Genomic DNA, 25,208 nt, shown 5'->3' with positions numbered 1-25,208 from the left:
ATAGTACATTCATTGTATACATAGTTATATATTATATGTGACAAATATATGTCATGCACATATTTTTATTTTAGGATATTCCTAAACACTGCTCTTGGAGCCCAGAAACACTTTACCAATCTTTCAAAATGCTTTCATGTTTAGGCCCATCAGTCCTCAAACACCACAGGTATATGTTTCAGGTGTTGGGGGGTGGTAAAGGGGAATGAAGTGTTAGGCATCAAAGTGAGTGCACCATGCATACATAGTTTGTGCTTTTGCCCTTTGTGTTATCTTTGTGGTCCCTAGACCTTTCATATTACAAAATGACCAAAAAATCCAGAAAAATTGTTTAGTTATTAAGACACTCACTTTGCATAATATCAACTCCAGTTCAATCTCTGGCACTGCATATGGTCACTAGGAGTGATCACCAAACACAGAATCAGAAGTAAGACCTGAGCACAATTGAGCCCCAAAACAAAGAAAAAATCTAAGGATGGTAGACAGAATCTAAGACTTATCTGGAAAAATTGTGAGATATATTAAGCTTGATTTTGTACATTTAATAGATCACAATATTTTGAACCCTAATTTGACATTCCTTTACTTGGCATTTTTTTTAACCTTCTGCGGTTATTGTAGACAAAGAACCCTAGGACTTTGATTTTGAAGATCTCTTTCTATGAGCATTTGTGATTTCTTAGATATGAAATGATTGTTTTTCTCTATTTTGATTCAGAAATTAAATATTTTTCAGAATTCTAAAATCTACTAGAGAAGTGACTACCATACTAGCTTTTTATGTTTCCTCCTTTAATGTAAACGATAAGATAGACAAAAAAGGCAAAGAAAAAAAAAGAAATAAGCAAGTTCAGGGACCATAGCAATACTACAGTGAGTAGGATGCTTGCCTTTAGGACAACTTACCCAGATTTGATCACCAAATCCACTAAGAGTTATTTCTGAGTACATAACTGGAAATAAACCCCGAGCACCACAAAGGAAGGAAGGAAGGAAGGAAGGAAGGAAGGAAGGAAGGAAGGAAGGAAGGAAGGAAGGAAGGAAGGAAGGAAGGAAGGAAGGAAGGAAGGAAGGAAGGAAGGAAGGAAGGAAGGAAGGAAGGAAGGAAGGAGGGAAGGAGGGAAGGAGGGAAGGAGGGAGGAAAGGAGGGAGGGAAGGAGGGAGGGAAGGAGGGAGGGAAGGAGGGAGGGAGGGAGGGAGGGAGGAAGGAAGGAAGGAAGGAAGGAAGGAAGGAAGGAAGGAAGGAAGGAAGGAAGGAAAGAGAGAGAGAGAAAGAAAGAAAGAAAGAAAGAAAGAAAGAAAGAAAGAAAGAAAGAAAGAAAGAAAGAAAGAAAGAAAGAAAGAAAGAAAGAAAGAAAGAAAGAAAGAAAGAAAGAAAGAAAGAAAGAAAGAAAGAAAGAAAGAAAGAAAGAAAAAGAAAGAAAGAAAAAGAAAGAAAGGAGGGAAAGAAGGAAGAAAGGAGAGGGAAGGAAGGATGGATGAAGGAAGAAAGGATGGATAAAGGAAGAAAGGGAAGGAAGAGAAGGAAGGAGGAAAGGAAGCAAGGAGAGCCAGGAGGGACAAAAAAGAAAGGAAGAAAGGAGGGAGGGAAAGAAAGAGAAAAGGAGGGAAAGATGGAAGTAGTGAAGGAAGAAAGGAAGTAAGGAGAGAAGGAAGAAGTGGTGGAGGGAAGGACAGAGAGGAGAGAAGGAAGAAAAGAAGGAAGGAGGGAAGGAAGGAGAAAGGGAAAGAAAAGGGAGAAAGGTAAAGAAGGAGGGAAGGAAAGAAGAAAGAAAGGAAGGAAGAAGGAAAATAAGGAAGGTGGGAAGGAAGGGGGAGGGAAGGAAGGAGAAAGCGAAAGAAAAGGGAGAAAGGTAAAGAAGGAGGGAAGGAAAGAAGAAAGAATGGAAGGAAGAAGGAAAAGAAGAAGGTGGGAAGGAAGGGGGAGGGAAGGAAGGAAAGAAGGAAGGAGGAAGGGAAAGATGGAGGGAAGGAAGAAGAGAGAGAAGGAAGTATGGAAGGAAAGAGAGAGGGAAGGATTGAGGGAAGGAAGGAAGGAGGAAGGGAAGGAAGAAAGGAGAGTAGAAGGGAAGGAAAAGGAGGGAGGAAGGGAAAAAGGAAAGAAGGGAGGGAGGGAGGGAAGAAAGGAAGGAAGGAAGAAAAGAAGGAAAAAAGGAAAATATTTTTTATTTGAAAAACAAATAAAAAATCTACTAAAGTAAAAATACTTTAGTGAATGATATCCTATCATAATTTATGATAACTTATTTGTTATAGTTACATTAGACATACTATGAATTATAATCTTAATGTGAATTGTCACATCAACATTAATACTTATTTTTCTTTCAAATTTTGTATATAATGAAAATTGAGCTAGGCATTTGATATATATTCATTCTTCATGAATTTATCATGGATGGTCTCTTCAGATTGCTATTAAGCAATTAGATAAGTTGAAATCCTTAAGAAAATCATGTTCTATTTTCCTCCTGATTGGGAAAAATAAATGAGAGAAATCATGGTCTATTCCTGAACAATTTGCAATTTGAAAAGTTTGGATAGTTCAAAGCCAAGCCTCATTCTGTTTTGAAATTCTTCCATTATGCATGTGTTCTGAAGTAATATTATTGCATTCTTTTTCCTTTTTTCTTCTGAAGCAGTTAAGATGGAGCAGCTCTATAAAGAAAACTGTCCATTTAGTTATTCAGTTATTTGATTATTTTGTATTGTCTGTTTTATTTGTCTAGGTTGCAAAGAAAAGAAAACAATCTTAGAAGGTATGATATTGCATTAGGGTTCCATAGACTATTGATATGTTTATATGCTGTCTGAAGAAATATTACAAAAAAAAAGAAAGATTACAAGTTTACTTGCTAAATTGCCAGTTCTATAATATCCTCTGAGGTAGACCTGAATTTGGTTAATACTTTATAAGTGCTATATTTCTTTTGTAAGAACTAAGATATTGATGAAAAGCGAGTTTATTTCCCAAAATCGTTTTACTTAGTAAGTTTAAAGTAATTCTTCATGGCAATATTTTCTAGTTTTGAACTTGTTGAACAATTTCAAAATATTTTCATTGTGTTGAATATAGTAAAGTTCATCCAGATAAATATATATCGATGCACCCATAGCCTCTTTTTCTATTTTTCATGGCAACTAAAGACTCTGAATAGCATAATCATAACTCATTCCCTTCATTTAAAAAATAGTCAAAGATCTTTTTTCCCTGCTCTGTTAAAGCAAACTTCTGAAGATAATCCTCACTACATATAAAACTCTTTAGTGCTTTGAAAGAAAATCTTGGCAATTTGAAAAAAAATAAAAGAATAAAACTTGGAGAAAGAGAACCATGTTGCTATTTTATCCTCCATTCCTCCTCAGATACCACATTCTTCCTTTCCTGGTCATTCTAGCTACCATACTTCTGTCAGTTCTTTTGTATTACCAGTGTCTCTTCCTACTCCAGTGCCTTTGTACATGCTTCCTCACTGTTTGAAACCCATCTTCTCTTTTCTTTTGATGAACATGCTTATCATTCAGCCTTTATCTTAAAGCCCCTCCTAATATGAACCGTTTTTTTTTTTAACTGTTTGAGTGTGATCAACATGTCTGGTAAAGATAAAAACAAATTCACTTACAATAGGTGTTCCTCAACTATTAATTTGTCCACATTTGTTGTGTTTTATTATTAGTTTGGTGTGGGAGCCAAACCCAGAGGTGATCAGAACTCTGTGCTTAAGGACTACCCTTAGCTCAGGGGAGCTCAGAAGAGCATATAATGAGAATTGTTAGTGCTTTACTAGTAGTAGTACTGGAACTATCACTCTGGCTGTTGTAACTTCTTGAAGTTAGGAACCCAGCACCTAGCATATGATGGGAACAAGTAAAAAAGGGTATGCAAATATCATAAAGATATAAGCTATGCCCTATACTATTCTAACCAAGGTACTCATGTGAGTTTTTTATTATGTTCTACAGTTATAAAAAGTTGAAACATGGGGCCGGAGTGGTGACACAAGAGGAAAGGCATTTACCTTGTCCACTCTACCTAGGATGTACGGTGGCTCGAATCCCAGCATCCCATATGGTCCCCAAAGCCAGGAGCGATTTCTGAGCTCATAGCCAGAAGTAACCCCTGAGTGTCACCAGGTGTGCCCCCCCCAAAAAAAAACAAACAAACGAAAGTTGAAACATTTCATAAATTCCTCAAGTTTCACCAAGAATGATCCCTGACTACAGATTCAAGAGTAAGCCCTGAGCATAGCCTAACAAAGCAAAACAAACTAATTAAAGAAATAAACAATTATGGGAATTGGAACATTGAGATTTGATTCCCAAAAATTAAAAAAGAAAAGAAAAGAAAAGCAATGGGAATATCTTGTGGTAATGATATTATCTAGAAATAGGTAGAATGAGTTCTTCAAGATGTATACTTAATAGTATAGAGTTAAATGAGAGCATGAGTGGATTTCAAACTGTTATTTGTAGCCTTATTACTGCCCTTACAGAATAAGTCATTGTGATAAAGAAATAAGGAACGCAAAAAAGAACTTAGTGTGGATTTTAAAAATAAACTGAAAAAATAAACTTGGCTGTCACATTCATTTCCCAATGAAGAGGACTTACACCAAAAATGCAAAGCAGACTTGAGCAATATATCTCGGGTTTGACTGTAAATGTTATCTTAAATGATCTAAATTTCTATCTCTGATTTCTATCTTCTCTAGCCCTCCAGAATCATTTATCCAATTCTCCAGTGCTGTATGCAGAAAATATGCCTTAATCCACTGCAATATACCATTCACCAAATAAATGGTTTAAACAACAGAAACTGTCTTTTAAACAAATTATACTTAAATTTATTTTGTTTTGGTTCTAGAGATTGGGAAGGCCAATATCAAAATGCTGACTTATTTGATTTCTGCTGAGAACTGTCTTTCTGGCTTACTAACTTTACTGTGTGTGTGTGTGTGTGTGTGTGTGTGTGTGTGTGTGTGTGTGTGTGTGTGTGTGTGTGTGTGTGTGTGTGAAAGAGAGAGAGAGAGACAGAGAGAGAGACAGAGACAGAGAGAGACAAAGAGAAAGAGAGACAGAGACAGACAGAGAGAGAGAGAGAGAGCAAGAGGGAGAGAGAGAGACAGAGAGACAGAGAAAGATATAGAAAAATAGAATACTTTGGAATAGGGGCCGGAGAGATAGCACAGCGGTAAGGCGTTTGCCTTAGACACAGAAGGACCGTGGTTCGAATCCCGGCATCCCATATGGTCCCCCGAGCCTGCCAGGAGCGATTTCTGGGCAAAGAGCCAGGAGTGACCCCTGAGCGCTGCTGGGTGTGACCCAAAAAATAAAAAATAAAAAATAAAGAATACTTTGGAATAAAGGAGCTCTGCTATCTCCTGTTGCAAAGGAACCCATTAATGTCAGCAATCATTTAACTCTTTCTCCCAAAGAAGTGAGCTCCAAATCCCATCATGTCAAAGACTAGAGATTTACAGAAAGAATGTGGGGGAGATGTAACCCTTGTCTGGCCTAAATTGTCATTTCTTCTTAATTTTTTATATCAGTAAGCACCATATAATATTGAGAGTTACTCTGGCCCCTTCTTTTCTTCCATAACTCCAAAATTAAAAGTACTTTAGTCAAAATGATGCTACCCTGTGTATTAACCATATGCGATTTGGGCAGTGCTTTAACACTGATTTTCTCACCATTCTTCTTCATGCTTTGTTGACAAATTTTCGTTTTATACTATAATCATGGTTTCCACAATTATTTAACTTAATTCTGCATTTAACTAAGTTTAAAACTCATTTCCAAGTACTTTTTCTTGTTTTCTGTAGCCATCTATCAGGTGACCAATTTTTGTCATTCCTGTGGGATCAATGTACCATTAGTTCTTGAACATATGTGCTTTGCCTTTATGTTGAACACTGACTTAAGTAAATATAAAATACTGGATAAGACGCCAAAGATAGTATGTCAGGTTAGGTATTTGTTATGCATACAATCAACCCAGATTCTAGCATAGGTACTACATGTTCCCTGAGCCCAACAATGAGTGATCCCTCAAAATTCCATATCCTGGACCTGACTTCCATTAATTATTATGGTGGAAGAAAAAAGTAGCTTCTTCATAATGTTTTTATCTTGGCCTCTAACATAGATCTCTTTCTTCCCAAAAGATGTCTTTTTTTTTTGTAATTTCACAAACACATTTAAAGTAATTTTAATTGCAAAATTTTAAAACCATAACTTACTTCACTTAATAGTCTCTAAGACCATATACAAGTAAATTATGGCACTTGGGTTCAGCGATGTGGCATTGTTGTCTTTTAATGGTATGAATGTTTACATAGGTTTATAAAACAAAACATAATTGTTTTTGCAGGGCCTGAGAGATAGCTCAGCATTAGGGTGTGTTTGCCTTGCATATGGCCTATCCAGGACTGACGGTGGTTAAATTTCCAGCAATGTGGTCCCCCCATGCCTGCCAGAAGCGATTTCTGAGCCCAGAGCCAGGAGTAACTCCTGAAAGCAGCTGGATGTGACTAAAAATAAAACAAATAAATAAATAAACAAAAATAATTTTTAAATAAATTGTGCAAAAGAAAATCAGTCACATAAGTACCAAGAAAAATGGAAAAGCATCAGTCTTTAATAAAAGGCAAGAGGAGTACATCTTCCAAATGGTTCTGGCTACAGATGCCAAGAATATAGAACAGTGAGACAGATTCTTACAGCTGCCAAGCCAACATCAGCATCTGTCATATCTTTGAGCAGACAAAACATACTCAAAAACTCTAAGGCTGGACACTGGCCATGCTTTTCCCAAATCGTTTGTGGCTGTTGTTTGTATCCAGTGAAAAGTGGTGAAGACAAAAAAATGTTGCAACTGTTGGTTGCTCTTCAGCTTTGACAGTCAACATCTGGATAGATGTAATCTAGCTTATCTAATTAAAGCCTCTGATAACTTGCACAAATCACTTATTCATAAATAATGTGGCATTAACAGTTTTAAAGTGTTTTCCCATTAAAATAATTCAAAACAAAATCCTTGAACTTCAGCACACACTTAGAATATTGTATCTGGCACTTAAAATTTAGTGTGTCTGTTTATTTATGAAAAAATGTTCTTTCTACTCCATTTATAATAAGACATAGTGAGGCCACAGATATAGTACAACGGGCAAGTCACAATATTCCATATAGTCCCCAATGTCTCACCAGGAGCAATTCCTTAGCACAGGCCCAGTAGCAAGGACTAAACACCACCAAGTATCCCTCCAAAATATCCAAATAAATAAAATAAAAATAAGCCAAAGCAATAGCACATCAAATGATAACAGAAAATCTCACAGTAAAACCTGACTTTGATACTGATAAGGAAAGGCACTTTATCCCCCATTGAACTCATTTAAGTTCCATGAATTAAGTGTAGTTTAAGAATATATGCTTGACATCAGAGAACTTTAATATTGTATGTATTCAATTTTACAGAATGTCCCATCTTCATTTTGGCTGTAATAGTTCTCAGTGTTCAGACAAAAAAGATAAGAAGTAAAATATTTATTTACTATTCCCTTTACTATAAAATATGTAACCACGGGGCCCAGAGAGATAGCACAGCGGTGTTTGCCTTGCAAGCAGCTGGTCCAGGACCAAAGGTGGTTGGTTCAAATCCCGGTATCCCATATGGTCCCCCGTGCCTGCCAGGAGCTATTTCTGAGCAGACAGCCAGGAGTAACCCCTGAGCACTGCTGGGTGTGGCCCCAAAACCAAATATATATATATATGTAACCACAATTTTCATACTTATTTTTACATTTAACATATGTCTCTATCTTAATGAAGATATAGAGACCTCAAGAGATGAACTCATGGGAACCAGAGAGGATGTACAGCTTGTAGGGCATTTGCCTTGTATATGATCGTACCAGGTTCAATCCACTGCACACCATATGGTACTTTTTGCCTCACCAGGAGTGATCTCTGAGTATAAGCTTTGAGTAAGCCCAGAGAAATGCAGGATCTGAACCAAAGTCATGAAGAAAAAAAAATAGATGAACTCAAGATTCATATTTAATCATGGCTTCTTAGAACTGTGGTCCAATCATCAAAGCCATCAAGGATTATAATATCTGCCATCAATTACACTTTCCTCTACTGTGTTCTATTGAAGAAAACACAGCAGATTTCCAAAGGTCAAAGTGCTCTTCTGAGTTGGTCCTTGGCCATCAGTTTTCATTATGTGGCCATGGTAGCTGAGAACAGACTGATCAGGTTGAGGATTGAAGCAGAGTCACAATTGGTAATGACAGATTACATCCTGGATCCAGGAAATTTTCCAACACAAGTTGAATAGAGGCTTCATTGTTCAGAGATTTACAGAACTGAGGGTATTTAAGGTCCACCTAAGCTAACTGACTTTCTGAATAATTTTTTAACATAAACCTTGCTTTAAAATTATAGTCTATGTACCAAACTTGTTCTTATAGTACATAGTGAGCCTAAATATTATCAAGTCTTCCAATACACATGTTGTGTGTCTGTGTGCTATACTTTTCTGGGCATTAAACTTTTCAAACAAAAGGGATTATTTTATCAAACAGTATAGAAGGTTTAGAGGAATAAAAGTGTACCTTATAAACCAGGATACTGAGTAATTTTTATGTCAATTGAAAATTACAAAAATGAATAATCAGCTGAAATAGTTGTTCCAATTATCTATATATTCTCAACTGATCTCTTAGAATGAAAGATCTAAGGAAAAAAAATCCAATAATCCTGGGTTGGGATGTATCTCAAGTAAGACAGCACATGCCTTGTATATGTGAGACCATAAGATCTTTCCTCAGCATTTCTCAAGTTCCCTAAGCATCCTGGGTGTGGCCTCCACAATTCTTTCTTTTTCTTTCTTTCTTTCTTTCTTTCTTTCTTTCTTTCTTTCTTTCTTTCTTTCTTTCTTTCTTTCTTTCTTTCTTTCTTTCTTTCTTTCTTTCTTTTTCTTTCTTCTTTTACTTTCTTTCTTTTCTTTCTTTCTTTCTTTCTTTATTCCTTCCTTCTTTCTTTCTTTCTTTTTCTTTCTTTCTTTCTTTCTTTCTTCTTTCTGTTTCTCTTTCTTTCTTTCTTTCTTTCTTTCTTTCTTCTTTCTCTCTTTCTCTTTCTTTCTTCTTTCTGTTTTTCTTCTTTCTTTCTCTCTTTCTCTTTCTTTCTTTTCTTTCTTTCTTCTTTCTTTCTCTTTCTTTCTCTCTTTCTTTCTCTCTTTCTTTCTTTTCTTTCTTTCTTCTTTCTTTCTCTCTTTTTCTTTCTTCTTTTTGTTTTTCTTTCTTCTTTCTTTCTCTCTTTCTCTCTTTCTTTCTTTTCTTTCTTTCTTCTTTCTTTCTCTCTTTTTCTTTCTTCTTTTTTTCTTTCTTCTTTCTTTCTCTCTTTCTCTCTTTCTTTCTTTTCTTTCTTTCTTCTTTCTTTCTCTCTTTCTCTTTCTTTCTTCTTTCTGTTTTTCTTTCTTCTTTCTTTCTCTCTTTCTCTTTCTTTTCTTTCTTTCTTTCTTTCTTTCTTTCTTTCTTTCTTTCTTTCTTTCTTTCTTTCTTTCTTTCTTTCTTTCTTTCTTTCTTTCTTCTTTCTTTCATTTGGTGCCACAACCAGCTGTACTCAGAGATTACAACTAGCTCTGTTCTCATGAATTACTTCTGGTGGGCTCAGAGGACCATATGGATAAGCCTGGAATAAAACCTGGATCAACCACATGCAAGGCAAGTGCTCTCCCTTTTTTATACTATCTCTTCAGCTTCTGCCTCCACAATTATAGGGAAATAAAAATAAATTAAAAGCCAGACTGTTGATACATTGTTAATTTTTGTTATGCAAAAATCATCCTCCAAATTTGATAGTTTAAAATGTTTCATTTGATTATTTTGGGGCTGATTGGAGAAATCAATATAGCAGGTATATAATATTCTATGCACTTTATTATTCATAAATGTATATACATTTTAAATTTTCATTTAAAACATCATGATTTAAAAAATATTCATAGTTGAGTTTTAGACATAAAATACTTCAGCAACAATACAACATCAGAATCAATATTCCTCCACCAGTGTTTTATAATCCACCTCCTATTTTCCCCTCCCATCCTGCCATCTCAACGGGCACCTTTTTAAATCTGGTTGTTCAAGTTTGAGTCTCATGATTTCAGTGTCCTTGGCTCAGTGATTTGAAAAATATTTTTAAAGCTACTTCCCTGTTTTATTTGATATACATGTATATGCACCCAGTCCTGTAGGCTGACTCTAACACTTTCCTTAGTTGCAAAACTTTAGGCTGAATGGAAATGGTATGGAGAAAGGCCAATTTTGAACATCCACTTTTGCTTAGAATGAAGACTTGCTGGTCTTGGCAAGCACCTGGTGTGTAATCAAGAAGATCAGGGCATTCTGGAGTGTATGCAGTTTTCTACACAGTGCTCTCCATCAAAGTATAATTAAAAATGCATTTCCTTTTCCTTTCTGATTGGGTGGAGGGAGAGGCTGATAAACCCGGTTAAAGAAGGAAGAACAAAGAGAACTTTCATGAGTTCTCCTGCAAATAGTCTATCAGTTACCATTCTTAGTGTTCGAAAAGCTGCCCTTTTCTAAAGAAGCTCGGGAATTAAAAAGAAAAAAAATGTCAAGCGGGGGGCCCAAAGTAAATTCCACCTTCATGCCAACTAAGAGGAGAAAAGAAAGAGACAGAAGAGAAACCCTATTTTTTATTGTAAAAAGCACTAATGGAGCTGCTTTTAGAACTATCCCTAATGACACAAGCCTTGTGTAAGTGCTAGATAGCTTTATTGTAATGGGGGGAAAAGCTCTTGCTGTTGGGGCTTGGGGAGGTGACAGCACACAGGCCTTTGGCGGTTTAACTTGGGCAAGCTCAGCAAGGTCCACCTTTGCCAGGGTTAACTCCCAAGAGCTAGTTCCACAAATGCACAAGATTGTCTACTTTGGTTGACGATTTGGAGATGGACTGGTGGGGGGTAAAATCCCATTGTCATTATAAATTGCTAATTAAATAATTATCAATTAGTTGGCAGACACAACTAATTCCAGTGTATTCCTTAGAGAGTTGTCAATAAGGAAGAAACAGTCATTTTGGGTTTCCCCCATTCAATATTCTTGCCTAGAGGAATTAAATAGAGATAACATATATTTTCTATGTTTGAGGTCTTACATGGGCAATTTTGCATCACTCATCAAAGTTATAGCACTTTATAGCAAGCAAACATGAATTCATATTATTCTTGTTATATGACAAGATGTTGATGTTAAAGATGACTTTATTGCCTTTTCATTTTTTAATGCAACATAGTATTTACTTTTCAGAAAGGAAAGTAATCTTTTCACTAAATTTCTGAAGGTATCACATAGAAAATATTTTGGATTACAAAAATATTAAGTTTTTTTAAATCTGGACATATCTTGGCATTTTACATTGCTAAGGCGTTTTACTTAAAACTCCTAAGTAGCACTGCACTAGCTAACATTTCACAGCGAATTTTAAAAAAATAGCTAGTCATTTAAGCATACTTAGGAAACAAGAACACTCAGAAGTAAAGATCAAATAATATAAATCTACATATATATTTGTACATCTATATAATATAAAAGTAAATAAATATCAACATCAGTTTGAGTATTATATATCTCCATCTAATATACCCTTTTGCTGTGACTTAGGTCTTAATGATAAGTATTGGTAAGACACAGATATTTCAAGTGAAAAAAGATCATTGTTTGATTTTCAGGGGATAAAATTTTCCTTTGAAGCTCAGATCAGAACCCTGAGCTGGATAAAAAAAAAAATGGAAAGAGGAAAATTGAATTCCTAAGAAATTCAGTTATATTTAACAATGAAGGGGTTTGAAGCAGTGAGTTCTGTTACAGACATAAATTAATTCTGACTTTGTGAGAAAATGGTGGACTCAAAGCCTTCTTGGATAGAGTCTTCTCTGCTATATATGCATTTGAGAAAGGCTGTAAGGTTTCTATAGGCTATAGAAACCTGTGCTACATGTTACTGAAAAAAAATCTCAAAAAAAAAAAAGAAAAATTTCTGAGTTAAATAAATGTATATAAGTAGCTACTGAGAAAAACATTTTTCTCTCTACTACCTTATTTTCTACTATAAATGGGCAAAATAGAAAGTTTTTTTAGCAAAAGGTTAGCATCTTAAAGTTTGATTTTAAGCCTTTTATTGACACCAAAGTCACTTATTTATACAAATCAACACACCAAGCTCTTTATTATATCCTGTTAATTACTTCACAATGGATAAAAGGTGTAGCCAAAGATCCCTTTTAGATAAAAGTTTATTTTGGTGATTTAGAATTAATTTGTATCTCCAATTCTTAAAAGAACGGCATAATGACAAGGTCTTTAATTTGATTTACTTTTATGCCTGCCTCATGGTTAAAGGACCTTACAGTGCTGTACTATTGAATTCTTCTTCCTGGTTCAGGATTGATCCACTTCAGCCTTTCAGCAGGGAGCAGTTTTCCAGGGAGATTCGGCAGGTTTCCAAATCAATAAGGTTAATAGATAAGGGGCCATGCAGTCAGAGGGGACTTGGTTGGCATTTCTGAGGTTTATGAAAACAGGTTCTGACATCACTTTGTGCTGCCAATGATATTGCACGCACTCTCAGTTCTGAATTCCATGTGGATGACCTGAATGATGAGAATTAACTTAGGGGAACTGGTTCATATTTAATTTTTTTAATTTTTGTTTCTTTATGTTATGATATTCTCTAGCATTAAGCTCATCTTTGCATTTTTAGTAACTTAATAATCGTTTATAACTTCAATGGACAGTAGCTCTCTCAAATAGCTACCATAATTTGTCAGAGGGGGAGAAAATTCTTATGAAAATTGTTCACTTTAAAGAAGGGTTTTTACAGGATAATCTCACTTATCTGTGGTATATAAAATAACTGGATGAAGAAATGTACTAAAGGGGGGATGCCTAGATCACCCTTGAACCCGGAGCTTAGAAAGGATAATGAAAGGAAGAAATCAAGGCAAGAAGGAAGAAAATGAGCAATGGAAGTAATGGGGAAACGGGGTAAGGGCTTGTTATATTAGTGATGTGGGAGAATGGTATAGCTCTATATCTAGAGCACAGATTCAAAGATACTGAAAACATGAGATCTAAGCTGCACCACTGAACTAGATAATGGAATTCTCAAGATGCAAGCAAGAGGTGGGAGTATGGAGGCAGGATAATGGAGTATGGTAGCTATGGTAATGGGGGACACTGGGGGTGAAACTGGTGTTGAAATATTATGTGACTAAAAATCAACTATGAATGACTTTGTAAATCATGATACTTTAAATTAAATTTTATATAAAATAAACAAAATAGGATGTTTAGGGCCAGAAAGGTGGTATAGAGTTTAGAAACTTGCCTTGTATCCACCCATCAACTGTATTACAGACCATATGCACACACAGAAACACAGACATAGACAAACACACAAACAGAAACACACACAAATACATACCTCAAGCCTCACTAGGTGCAGAACTAGAAGTTCCCAGGTATAGCCAGGTAGTCCTGAGTCCACAGGGCCCAAGCATCACAATATTCTTGAGGCCTAGCATGAAGCAGTGGCTGAACAAAGAATTACCGGGAGACCACCTGGACTTTCTAAATAGCTTCGGAGAACATGCTCCCCCACCAGCAAAAATTTTAAAAGCAATAATAAGCAATATTTAAAGAACAATGTCTTGAGACACAGCTCAATTAGGAAATAATATCTGGCAGAGAGATAGTACAGCATTCGGCACATGCCTTGCTCGCATCTGACCCAGATTCAATCCCTGGCATCCCATATGGTCCCTGAGCTTGCAGGAGTGATTCCTGTGTTTGGAGCAAGGAATATAACCTGAGCATCATTGCTGGGTGTGACCTAAAGTAGAAACAAAAAGAAAAGAAAGAAGAAAAAAGAAAACGAGGGAAGAAGAAAAAAAGAAAAAGAAAAAGAAAGAATAAAGAATAACAGAAAGAAAGAAAGAAAGAAAGAAAGAAAGAAAGAAAGAAAGAAAGAAAGAAAGAAAGAAAGAAAGAAAGAAAGAAAGAAAGAAAGAAAGAAAGAAAGAAAGAAGGAAAGAAAGAAGAAGGAAGGAAGGAAGGAAGGAAGAAAGAAAGAAAGAAAGAAAGAAAGAAAGAAAGAAAGAAAGAGAAAGAAAGAAAGAAAGAAAGAAAGAAAGAAAGAAAGAAAGAAAGAAAGAAAGAAAGAAAGAAAGAAAGAAATAAAGAAAGAAAGAAAGAAAGAAAGAAAGAAAGAAAGAAGAAAGAAAGAGAGAAAAAAGAAAGAAAGAAACAAAGAAAGAAACAAAGAAGAAAACAAAGAAAGAAGGAAGGAAGGAAGGAAGGAAGGAAGGAAGGAAGGAAGGAAGGAAGGAAGGAAGGAAGGAAGGAAGGAAGGAAGGAAGGAAGGAAGGAAGGGAGAATCAGATAGATAGCACAGCAGGTAGGACATTTGCCTTGCATGCGGCTGACGCAGGCTCCATGCCAGGCATCCCACAAGGTCCTCCCAACCTGGAGTAACTTCTGAGTGCAGAGCTAGGATTAACCCCTGAGCATTGCCGAGTGTAGGCCAGAAGTGAGGGGCGGGGGGGGGAAGGAAAGAAGGATGGAGTGAAGGAAGGGAGGGTGAGAGGGAGGAAGGAAGGAAGGAAGGAAGGAAGGAAGGAAGGAAGGAAGGAAGGAAGGAAGGAAGGAAGGAAGGAAGGAAGGAAGGAAGGAAGGAAGGAAGGAAGGAAGGGAGGGAGGGAGGGAGGGAGGGAGGGAGGGAGGGAGGGAGGGAGGGAGGAAGAAGGGAGGGAGGAAGGGAGGGAGGGAGTTAGGGAGGGAGGAAGAAGGAAGGGAGGGAGGGAGGGAGGAAGGAAGAAGGGAGGGAGGGAGGGAGGGAGTTAGGGAGGGAGGGAGGAAGAAGGGAGGGAGGGAGGGAGGAAGAAGGGAGGAAGGAAGGGAGGGAGGGAGGAAGAAGGGAGGAAGGAAGGGAGGGAGGGAGGAAGAAGGAAGGAAGGAAGGAAGGAAGGAAGGAAGGAAGGAAGGAAGGAAGGAAGGAAGGAAGGAAGGAAGGAAGGAAGGAAGGAAGGAAGGAAGGAAAGAAGGAAAGAAGGAAGGAAGGAAAGAAGGAAGGAAGGAAATACTATCTGGAGTGTACTTAAAGCAACAATCTTTGTAATCTTGGAAAGCAGACAAATGTTATTCTTTCTGTGTTCTAAATTTCTTCTCTATAGAAAGAATTTGAGACCTGAGATTTACAGAACTGAGTTTACTATGGTGTTGGTGGGTGGAGAGTGGCAGGTGGGATGATTGGCTAATGACCCTAATTCAATAATAGGAGGCAAGAGACACTTGGGATGTAATTTTGGAGCATATGCATGGAACCTTATCAACCTAACCATTATAAGTCATGCGAACTAAATAAAAATTTATTTAACAGTCATACGATGAGAAAGTCTTCTAAATAATAAGTAAATTAAATAAATTAATTAAAAATAAAATTGGCCGAAAGACACATGAAAAATGCTCCACATCACTAATTATAAGGGAGATGCAAATCAAAACAACGATGAGGTACCATCTCATGCCACAGAGACTGGCCGCACACATCACAAAAAAACAGGAGCAATCAGTGCTGGAGGGAATGTATAGAGAAAGGAACTCTCATTCATTGCTGTTGGAAATGCAGCCTAGTCCAGCCTTTCTGGAAAACAATATGGAGATTCCTCAAAAAACTTGAAATTGAGCTCCCATATGATCTAACTAGAGCACTCCTAGAGATATACCCTAGGAACACAAAAACACAACACAAAAATACCTTCTGCACACCTATATTCATTGCAATGCTATTTACAATAACCAGAATCTGGAAACAATCCAGATACCTGACAATGGATGAGTGGCTAAGAAACAATGAAATACTATGCAGCTGTCAGAAAAAATAAAGTCATGAAATTTTCCTATACATGGATGAACATGGAGAGTATTATGCTGAGTGAAATAAGTCAAAGGAAGAGAAATAGACACAAAATAGTCTCACTCATCTATGGGATTTAAGAAAAATAAAAGATAGTACGTTAATAATACCCAGAGATAATAGAGATGAGGGCTGCTAGAATAACTGGCCCATGATATGAAGCTTACCACAAAGAGTGGTGAGTTCAGTTAGAGAAATAACTGCTCTAACAACTGTCATGACGTGGTAGTGAGTGAGATAAGCACAGAATGCTTCTCAAATACAGGGAGAGGGTGGGGGAGAAGGGAGATGGGGCATTGATGGTTGGAAGGTTGCACTGGTGAAAGGGGGTGTTCTTTATTTGGGGGGGGTTTGGGCCACACCTGGGATACTCAGGGGTTACTCCTGGCTGTGCACTCAGAAATAGTTCCTGGCTTGGGACCATATAAGAGGCTGGGGGATCAAACAGTGGTCCATCCTAGTTCAACCTCAGGCAAGCCAAACGCCCTACGACTGCACCACTGCTCCCGACCCATGGGTGTTCTTTTTTATAACTGAAATCCAACTACAAACATGTTTGTAATCATGGTGCTTAAATAAAAATATTATTTTTAAATGAAAATAAATAATTAATAAAAATTTAAAGTCAGGACCTGGAGAGTTAGTATAAAGTAGGTAGTGCCCTTGCCTTGCACATGGCTGAATGTCCAATCCCAAAATAAGCCTCAGTTACTCTTGTCAGCTGTAATTATGATTGTAGATTTTTACTGTTCTGCAAATTCTTAGGTTCTTTTTTTAATGGAATGCTAATAATTTCCTATTAACTTCATATAACCAATGCTTAGATTCTGCCCAAGATTTTAAAGTCATGAAAGACTAAGAGATAATAGATAACCCAAAAGGCCAGTGGCCAAAGAGATAATCCAAAGATCTGAAACTAACCAGACCACCCTATTTATCCTTGCATTCTCTGTAAAATTCTTGTCTCTTGCCAAGTAATTCAAAAATCCATTTTTCCTAGTTAAAACAAAAAAAACTTGCTAAAGCTGAGCTATTCTTAATTTAATCCTATACCAAGTTACTTCTGATTATTTCTTTTCTCTTCCCTTCCATTTTCATAAACTTTTCTATTTTCAATTCTGATCCTAAATGTGTTGATTATTCAATATTTTCATTAGTGAAAATACTGAAGAATCTGGGAACCATGAACAAACACAGAGATCACTGTTCCAACATCAATCTCCAGCACCCGATATGATTACTCCAGCCCTGCCAGGACTGACTCTTGAGCATAGAGCCAGGATTAAACCCTACACATCACTGCATGTGGCCTCCAAACCAAAGGTCAAAAAGTCAGTAAAGAGGCAGCCAAGGAGGCATTTCAGGAGTGGAGTTTATACCATGAATCTGAGTACCAAGTGAGAACAGGTCAGTGTCAGTTAAGAAAAAGAATAAGTCAGCAGGTAGTTACCAATATCTTCTCAGTCCACTAACATGTTTCAGGTGAAGAAGAGAGAACAGAAGATAAGGGATCCTGTCAATCCCACTGTCAATCCCTGGCACTGCAAATTGTTCCCGGAGCACTGCCAAGAGTCATTTGTGAGCACAGAACTAGGAATAATTCCTGTGCACTGTCTAGCAAGGTCCATATCGCCTCAAGCACCACCATGACCAACAATGCAGAAAGAAAAATAAAGTGCCACTTAGATATCCCACTGCAACACTGACCATAGAGCAAATTGAATTCATATCTTCCAATGTTTTACATAAAAACGTCACTAATAACGGATCATATACAAGTATCAACAAACTGTAATGCAGAATATTGTCCATCTATCCTTATTGATAAAGCTTGACAGTGCTTGATAAAACTTAATCATAAACCCATGTGGTCCCGGACTTTTATTCTTGGGGAGATTCTTAATTACTGTTTCAATTTTCTTGCTTGTCATTGGCCTTTTTAGGCTATCTATTTTCTCCTCATTCAGTTTGGGTGGTTAGATATTTTCAGAAATCTGTTCATTTCTTCTAGATTATTTATCTTAACAGAGTATAGTTGTTCATAATAAGCTCTCATGATGTCTTGGATTTGGGGGGTTTCTGTTGTCATTTCTCCCCTTCCATTTCTCAGTCAATTTATTTGAGCACTTTCTCTTTTTTTTTTTTTTTCTTGTGAGTTTTGTCAATGGTTGTTTATCTTGTTTATTCTTTCAAAAATTCAGCTCCTGGGGCTGGATCAATAGCGTTTGCCTTGCATGCGGCTGACCCAGGATGAACCTGGAACCTATCCTCAATGTCCCATATGGTCCCCTGAGCCAGGAGTAATTTCTGAGCACATACCTAGGAATAACCCAGAGCATCACAGGGTGTGGCCCAACACCCCTCCCAAAAAAAAAAAACAAAATAAAAACAAAACAAAAACAGGTCCTGATTTAATTGATTATTTGTATTCTTTTCTTTGTTTCTATATCATTTATTACGGCTCTGTTTTTATTGTTTCTTTTCTTCAGCTTGTGTTTGGGTTATTTTGTTGTTGATTTTCTGGGTATTTAAGGTGTGCCTCTAGGTTGTTAATTTTACCTTTTTCTTCTTTCCTTATGTAGGCCTGTATCATGGAGTTTCCCCCTGATTACTGCTTTTGCTGTGTCCATAGATTTGGATAATTTTTTTTATTATCATTAGTCTCAAAATATTTTTATTCTTTATTTCTTCCTTAATTTCCTCTTTGTTCCAACTATTACTGAGCAGCATGTTGTTTAGTCTCCAGATATAAGATTTTCCTCCACATCCTCTTTTTACAATTATTCTCAATCTCTGCAGCATTATAGTCTGATAGAATTCTTGGCATGACTCGTATGTTTATGAGTTAGACTTATGTTCTAAAATGTGATCTGGTCCAACTCCCATCGGAAACAGTATGGAGGGTTCTCAGCAAACTCATAATTGATCCACCATATAACTATATATAACCATCAATCCTGCTTTTGGGTATCTATCTCAGGACAGAAAAACATCCAAAAGAACGTATGCACATCACTATTTATCACAGCACTCAGTACAATTGTTAAGAATTGAAATCAACCTAGAATGTCCAACAACAAATGCATGGATCATGAAGATGTGGTGTATATATATATATATATATGGAATATTATATATAATTATATATAATGAAATATTACATATCTATGAGGAATGATGAAGTCATGTAATTTATTGCAAAATGGATGAAACTAGAAGATGTTAAATGAAGTAAGCTAGAATAAGGATAAATACAGAATGATATATGATATCACTTATATGTGATATTTGGAATAACTTCATCAAGTAATACAATAGTTTAAACAGGGTTTGTTGAAAACTTTCTAGGCACCAGAATATAGCTAGAAGGAAAGAAATTGAGTGAAGGAGGAAAAATACAAATATGAAAGAATGGGGATAGGAGCCAAGAGGTCTCACACACATTGGTGATATTAAGAAAGGATAGAACTAAATATCTAAGTTAAAGTCAACAACAATAAAATTATGAGACCCAAAGTTTAATAATCAAAACTTAGAGTAGACCTGTTATGCTGGCAAGATGGGGGAAAGGGTGGTGGCATGGAATGCAGTCTGGGAACATTAGAAAAGGGAGGTCAACACTGGTGATGGATGAGCACTGAAACTTTATATGTCTGAAACCAACTAAAAAGAACTTTGTAAACTATAATGATTTCAATTTAAAAAACTTGACAGTGCATGTCATTTTAAAGAACTATTTTTGAATTCCTCTATTGATTCAGGAATCTGTCTTGCTATCATATCAGAAGGCTGTTTGACTATTTCCAACTGATAAAACCTTATGTACTAAAAAAGAAAATAAAAAGGAAAACCAAACCTTCTAAAGTCTTTAATGCTCCAAAAGTTTCCATAAGGAATTCTACATTGTTCATATATCCTTTTTAAGTTCTCATCTCCCACCTGGTTTCATCACTGACAGATTTGTCATAATCTTAAAGACAATGCTAAACTTGGAAACATTACATATTGATTATTCTTCTAATCCTACAGAGTTTGCTAGTTGAGACAAATATCTATGAGCCAAGTAAACTATCAGAGTAAAATACGGTTTTCAGGTTTGTTTGTGCTTTAGTGTTTTCTTACTCTTTGCACCTGTTAAATAATAAAACAATATGAATGAGTGAGGGAAGTAGAAAGCCCGACTCTAATACAGGCTGGAAGGGGAGGAGGGTGATTTGGGACACTGGTGATGGGAATTTTGCCCTGGTGAAGGGGCATGTAAAGACGTGACTGAAACCCAGATACAATAATATTTGTAATCAAGGTGTTTAGATAAAGATATTAATAAAAAAAGAAAAATAATAATAAGACATGTTAGGTTAAACTGAAAATTCTTCACATCTGAAGAAAAGTAGATTTTTTTTTAAATTGCATTGGGGGAGTCTCTGTTAACTGAGTTCTAATCAGTTAGTATTAATAATTGCCCTTTTCTTTTATGTTGAGGATGATAATGATGATTGCAGGGATGGTGATGTAATGAACCCACAAGTGATGGAAATGTGTTCTCTCTCTTTCTCTCTCACTCTCTCTTTCTCTGTCAAATACATATAAATTTGCAGTGTCTTTGTAACTGCCCAGAAAAGGAAAGAAGAAGCAAACATTCTGCGATTGTAACTAATATAATTGACAATTTTCCCCATTCGTAAATCACGTTTTTCATTGCATCTTTGAGATGCTAGTCAAACTAACCTAAAACTGAATTTTTTTGCTGGGGATAAATACTATTCTTTTTTTTTTTCCCTTCTCTTTTAATGTCTATTACACTTGAAGAAGTTATTTTACCAGTACTTTAACCAGTCGCACATTTAAAAAATCATGCTCAATTTGAATATATTAATATAATTGAACTTCAAAAATTAATTCTAAAATAAGGAACAATAACTAGGAAAGCCATGGGATTGCGTATCTTATGAGCACAGAAGGGATTTTGTCACTCACAAAGCAGTTTGTTTCATTTGATGGACTTGGATGTAAATGTAATTTTCAAACACACAAACACAGACACATACACACACACATATATACATACATACATACATACATATATATATATTTTTGCTTAATAGGGGAGACAAAAGAAACTTTGAGCCAGCATCTCCAGATTTTTTTTTAATCTCAGATGTTTTGGCTTCTCAAATGTGAGAACATGATTGTTTTTATTTCCAGGAGGAGATAATAACACTGAAGCAATAAAAAAGAGTCAAGGCAGCTTCACAGCACAGGAAGTGCACAGCCAGAGACTTAATTTCTCACACAATGTGCTGTGCAATGGGCCCATTAACATAGATGAATGGGCTCTTTAAAAGGTTTTTTCCTTCTTCTTCTTCTTCCAGATATGCAGCTGCCGCTGAATGGTGATATGTTAATAAGGTACTCACTTGCCTATTCTTCAGGTACTCCGCTTTCTCTACCTAGGTAATCTCCATATAGGAAAAGCTATTAGGGGGTTGTATTTGCTACCACACCTTCAATTATATTAACACCTGCACTGATAATCCACGCAAGGTAAACTCGTAGGGGGCCTCTGGCCTGAGTCCACCCCCTTTTCTCCCTTACAAAGTTACATCTGAGAGGGGGAATTGAGGAAGATGTGTGTGTGGGGGGAAGTCACTTTTATTACACCATCAGTGGGAACCTTCTGAAAAAGCTTTCATGCCTAGGAAATTGTTATTTCTTCAAACAGCTGACAGCCTGCAGAGGAAACTCTTAATGGAAACCCAGATCCTGCATTGTTATGCATGGCCCTCATGTAGATTTAGGGGGGGTGGATTAAGTTAGTTTCCAAAGGGTCTATTGTGTGTAGCATTAATTTGCAGGGCTCTTGATAGCTGAGTTTGAAGGTTTGTAACCTCAGTGTTTACTTGGATGAACTACATCCTAGGTTTGTTTATTTCCGTCTGCAGTCTCTTATTTCCTAGTAAATGTTGCATTTATATTTGTTAACAGCAAGAATGTTGTTATAAATCTGAGAGAAATAATTACAAAGCCTTTCATTCATTTTTAATGCGGGGCCAGGGCCCTCCTGGCTCACTTTTCCCTGTTATGTCTATAGAACATTATACAGATAGATGCAATAAATTCATTTCCCAAGAACATTTATGCAAAACAGTACAGTCTTATGAGAACATTGTTTTGAGTGAACACTTAATTATTGCCTACCCCAAAGTGGTACCTTTCTGTGAAATGAACATAACCACCCCTTCTTTCTTTCCTATAGCAATATTATAAATTAGTTCCTCCCCACCTCACCCCCCCCCAATCTATGTTTTTTACTTTCAGAGGAACGAATCTCCTAAAGATTTAATCAACACTTTTTTTTGTTCCTGTTTGAAGAATTATTGCAATTTTGATTTTTTTTTTTGGAATGTTAGAAATTTGTTCTTTGCAAACTACTCTTTCATGGTGGTAGAGATGTAGGGAGGGACACTTTAAATGCCTCATCCTCCAGAATTCAAAACTTGTGTTTTGAAATTTGTTCAGCACCACTTCTAACCCTACTTCTTTCATTCTTTCATCCTGAATTGTTGTACACTTCAGTGCTAACATGAATTAAAAATTCAATATGAATGGCAAGGCTGGGGGTGGAGAACAGAAAAGCATGCCTATTGGAATTTAACCCTGGTCTTAATCTGGATTTAAGGGGCCAATTGAACAGATGTACATCAAGCTGCAACAACCAAGGCTTCTATTAGTTTTAAAACTTCTAATTTTTTTAATAGAAACTCCAATTAGTGTGTGGAAAATTGTACTGCACAGTTTCTACTTTTTAGTTTAGTGTTTTGGATATCTAGCAGGTAATTAAAAATGAACTTATTCATTTTTAAGATTTCTAGATATAGATATTATTCTCTTAAACATCAGAGACCAAGGTCTTAGTTTAGGCTCCAAGATCATAGAATATTCTCTGAAACTCTTTGGAGTTTTTGATTTGGTAAATTTTAAAGCTACAGGCTCTTCTGAAATAAAGTTCTGTTTCTCACCAAAACATTCTATTCCTCTACTTGAGCCCTGCTCTCTAAAATTAGATTTGCTAATCTTTATTTAATTTCCATGGTTGTATATTTATTACTGTTTCTTATTGCAATCAATATTTTTTCCATGAACTACTCTTTCTTTCTTTCTTTCTTTCTTTCTTTCTTTCTTTCTTTCTTTCTTTCTTTCTTTCTTTCTTTCTTTCTTTCTTTCTTTCATTTTTTTTAAATACCAAGGGACAGTTGTTAATCGGAAAATCATTCTTAAGTTCTGACAAGCCCTGTGAAAATTATACCAATCCTTCATAGTGAAAAAAGAAGAAATAAAAACTTTAAGAAAACTTTTGAGCTGTCATTACGATTAGCCTAAAAGTAATTTTGAAAGATGAATCTTATGAACATTTGGTTCATTTTTCTTTTTGTTTAATCTGTGCCATCCTACAGGCAATTCATATATATTGCCAAGGACAATCTTTCCAAAAGCAGAATTTAATTGAATAATCCAACAAATATTTTGATCTACTTTTTTCCTAGTATTTGTGCTATAGATTGAGAATACAGTGATTTTTAAGAAAGAAATGGCTCCAAACATTCGACTAGTTCTTTAAATTTAGAATTTATCATACCAAAGGCACATATCAAGTCTCATGAATGAATGATTTAGCTCATTATCAAAGTAATCAAACATCTTCAATATGCCAATCATTGGGCTTAGACTTCGACATGTTTATTAGCAAATAAAACAAGAATAATTGTTGAAATGGCAAGGTAATAACTGTTGATATTCATTTAAGTCTCATAGTTACTGGCCAATAAATATGAATTACAAGTGCTATAAGATATGTTCAAAATCTAGTTTATGTATGGGCCATACAGTACAAATTTAATTTTGCTATTAATGTTACAAAAATTATATATACACAGAGTCATTATAGTTTTTAGGTCAAAACTACAATTATAAATAGGAGAACTTTATATGTTGGACATAGTGAAGAAACAAGGGAATAAAGAGAATTTAATGTTAGTTATTGTACTACATTAATGCCAGTGGCAGTAACAGTCATTTCTTAGATTAGACTTACTAAATACATTTTCCTCCAAATGCTCTCTATGCAGTACCAGGTAATATTTTCATATTAGCCTTTGCAGGTTTGTTTCATAATGTATGTTTAAGAGGTAAAGAATTTGAGCTCTAGATGAACAAGTTAACTTAACCAGGCCCAAAGAAGACACATACAGAACTAAAGTTCAAAGTCTAGTTCTCTTCCCATTCTTTGTCCTAATCTGTACTGCTGTTACTCTATCCATGTGGGCAGAGTTTTCTATGGATTTCTGGTCTGCTAGTTGCTAACTTAGTTTCCTTTGGAAAGCTTCCTCCCAGACATGAATTGTATGTTAGCATGAGCACGACTTTCTGAACTGTTAGTCATCAAAGAGTATTTTGGTAAGCTCTTGTCCAATGTCCATAACTATTATTATTTTTCTTCATTCCATCACTGAAGTAATTTGAGAGATTTCTACTAGAATATCTGCTATAGGGGCTGATCCTTGAAAGTAATTATATGTAATTGTCATGGACATTATATAATAGCATGAATAAGATGGAGGAGGAGGTAATGAATGATTAAATAGCGGACATAGGAAAGTAGTAACCTGACCTATCTGAAGAGTGATACTGTATGTCATCATCATAGCAAGACATTTGAGAGTTTATTAATCTGAAGAACATAAAGGAACATATCAGTTTTATTTTTCCCCTAGGTGAATAGAATAGAAAAGGATGTGAGAGAGCAGCAGCCAACAGACCTTGGTATTAAGTAACTGATTCATTCATTTGACAACTCTACAAACATATTTGATCACTAATGTTATTACCGGTAAGATTGATATCTTGCGGATGACACATCTCTTTAGGCTTCTAGAACTGCCATTTCTTACTTATTTCACTTGTAGCAACTTGTGATTAATACCCATTTATTTTACAATAATTTCTTAGTAAAGGAATATATAGAAAACGAAAACTTGGGCCTAGTTTTAGTTAAGAGGTGTGTGACAGATAATAATTTGAGTTTAGAACTTTAAAGCAACTATGTTTAAAGGAAGTAAAGTTGGTGAATATTAGTAAAAGGAAGGCATAAGAATAATTTCTATTTAATTATCAGAAAATACGGGCACCAGAGGTCT

This window comes from Suncus etruscus, chromosome 13 (genome assembly GCF_024139225.1).
Source record: "Suncus etruscus isolate mSunEtr1 chromosome 13, mSunEtr1.pri.cur, whole genome shotgun sequence".
In the NCBI taxonomy this organism is placed as follows: Eukaryota; Metazoa; Chordata; class Mammalia; order Eulipotyphla; family Soricidae; genus Suncus; species Suncus etruscus.
The sequence above is the reverse complement of the archived record's forward strand: the minus strand, read 5'-3'. Positions refer to the sequence as shown.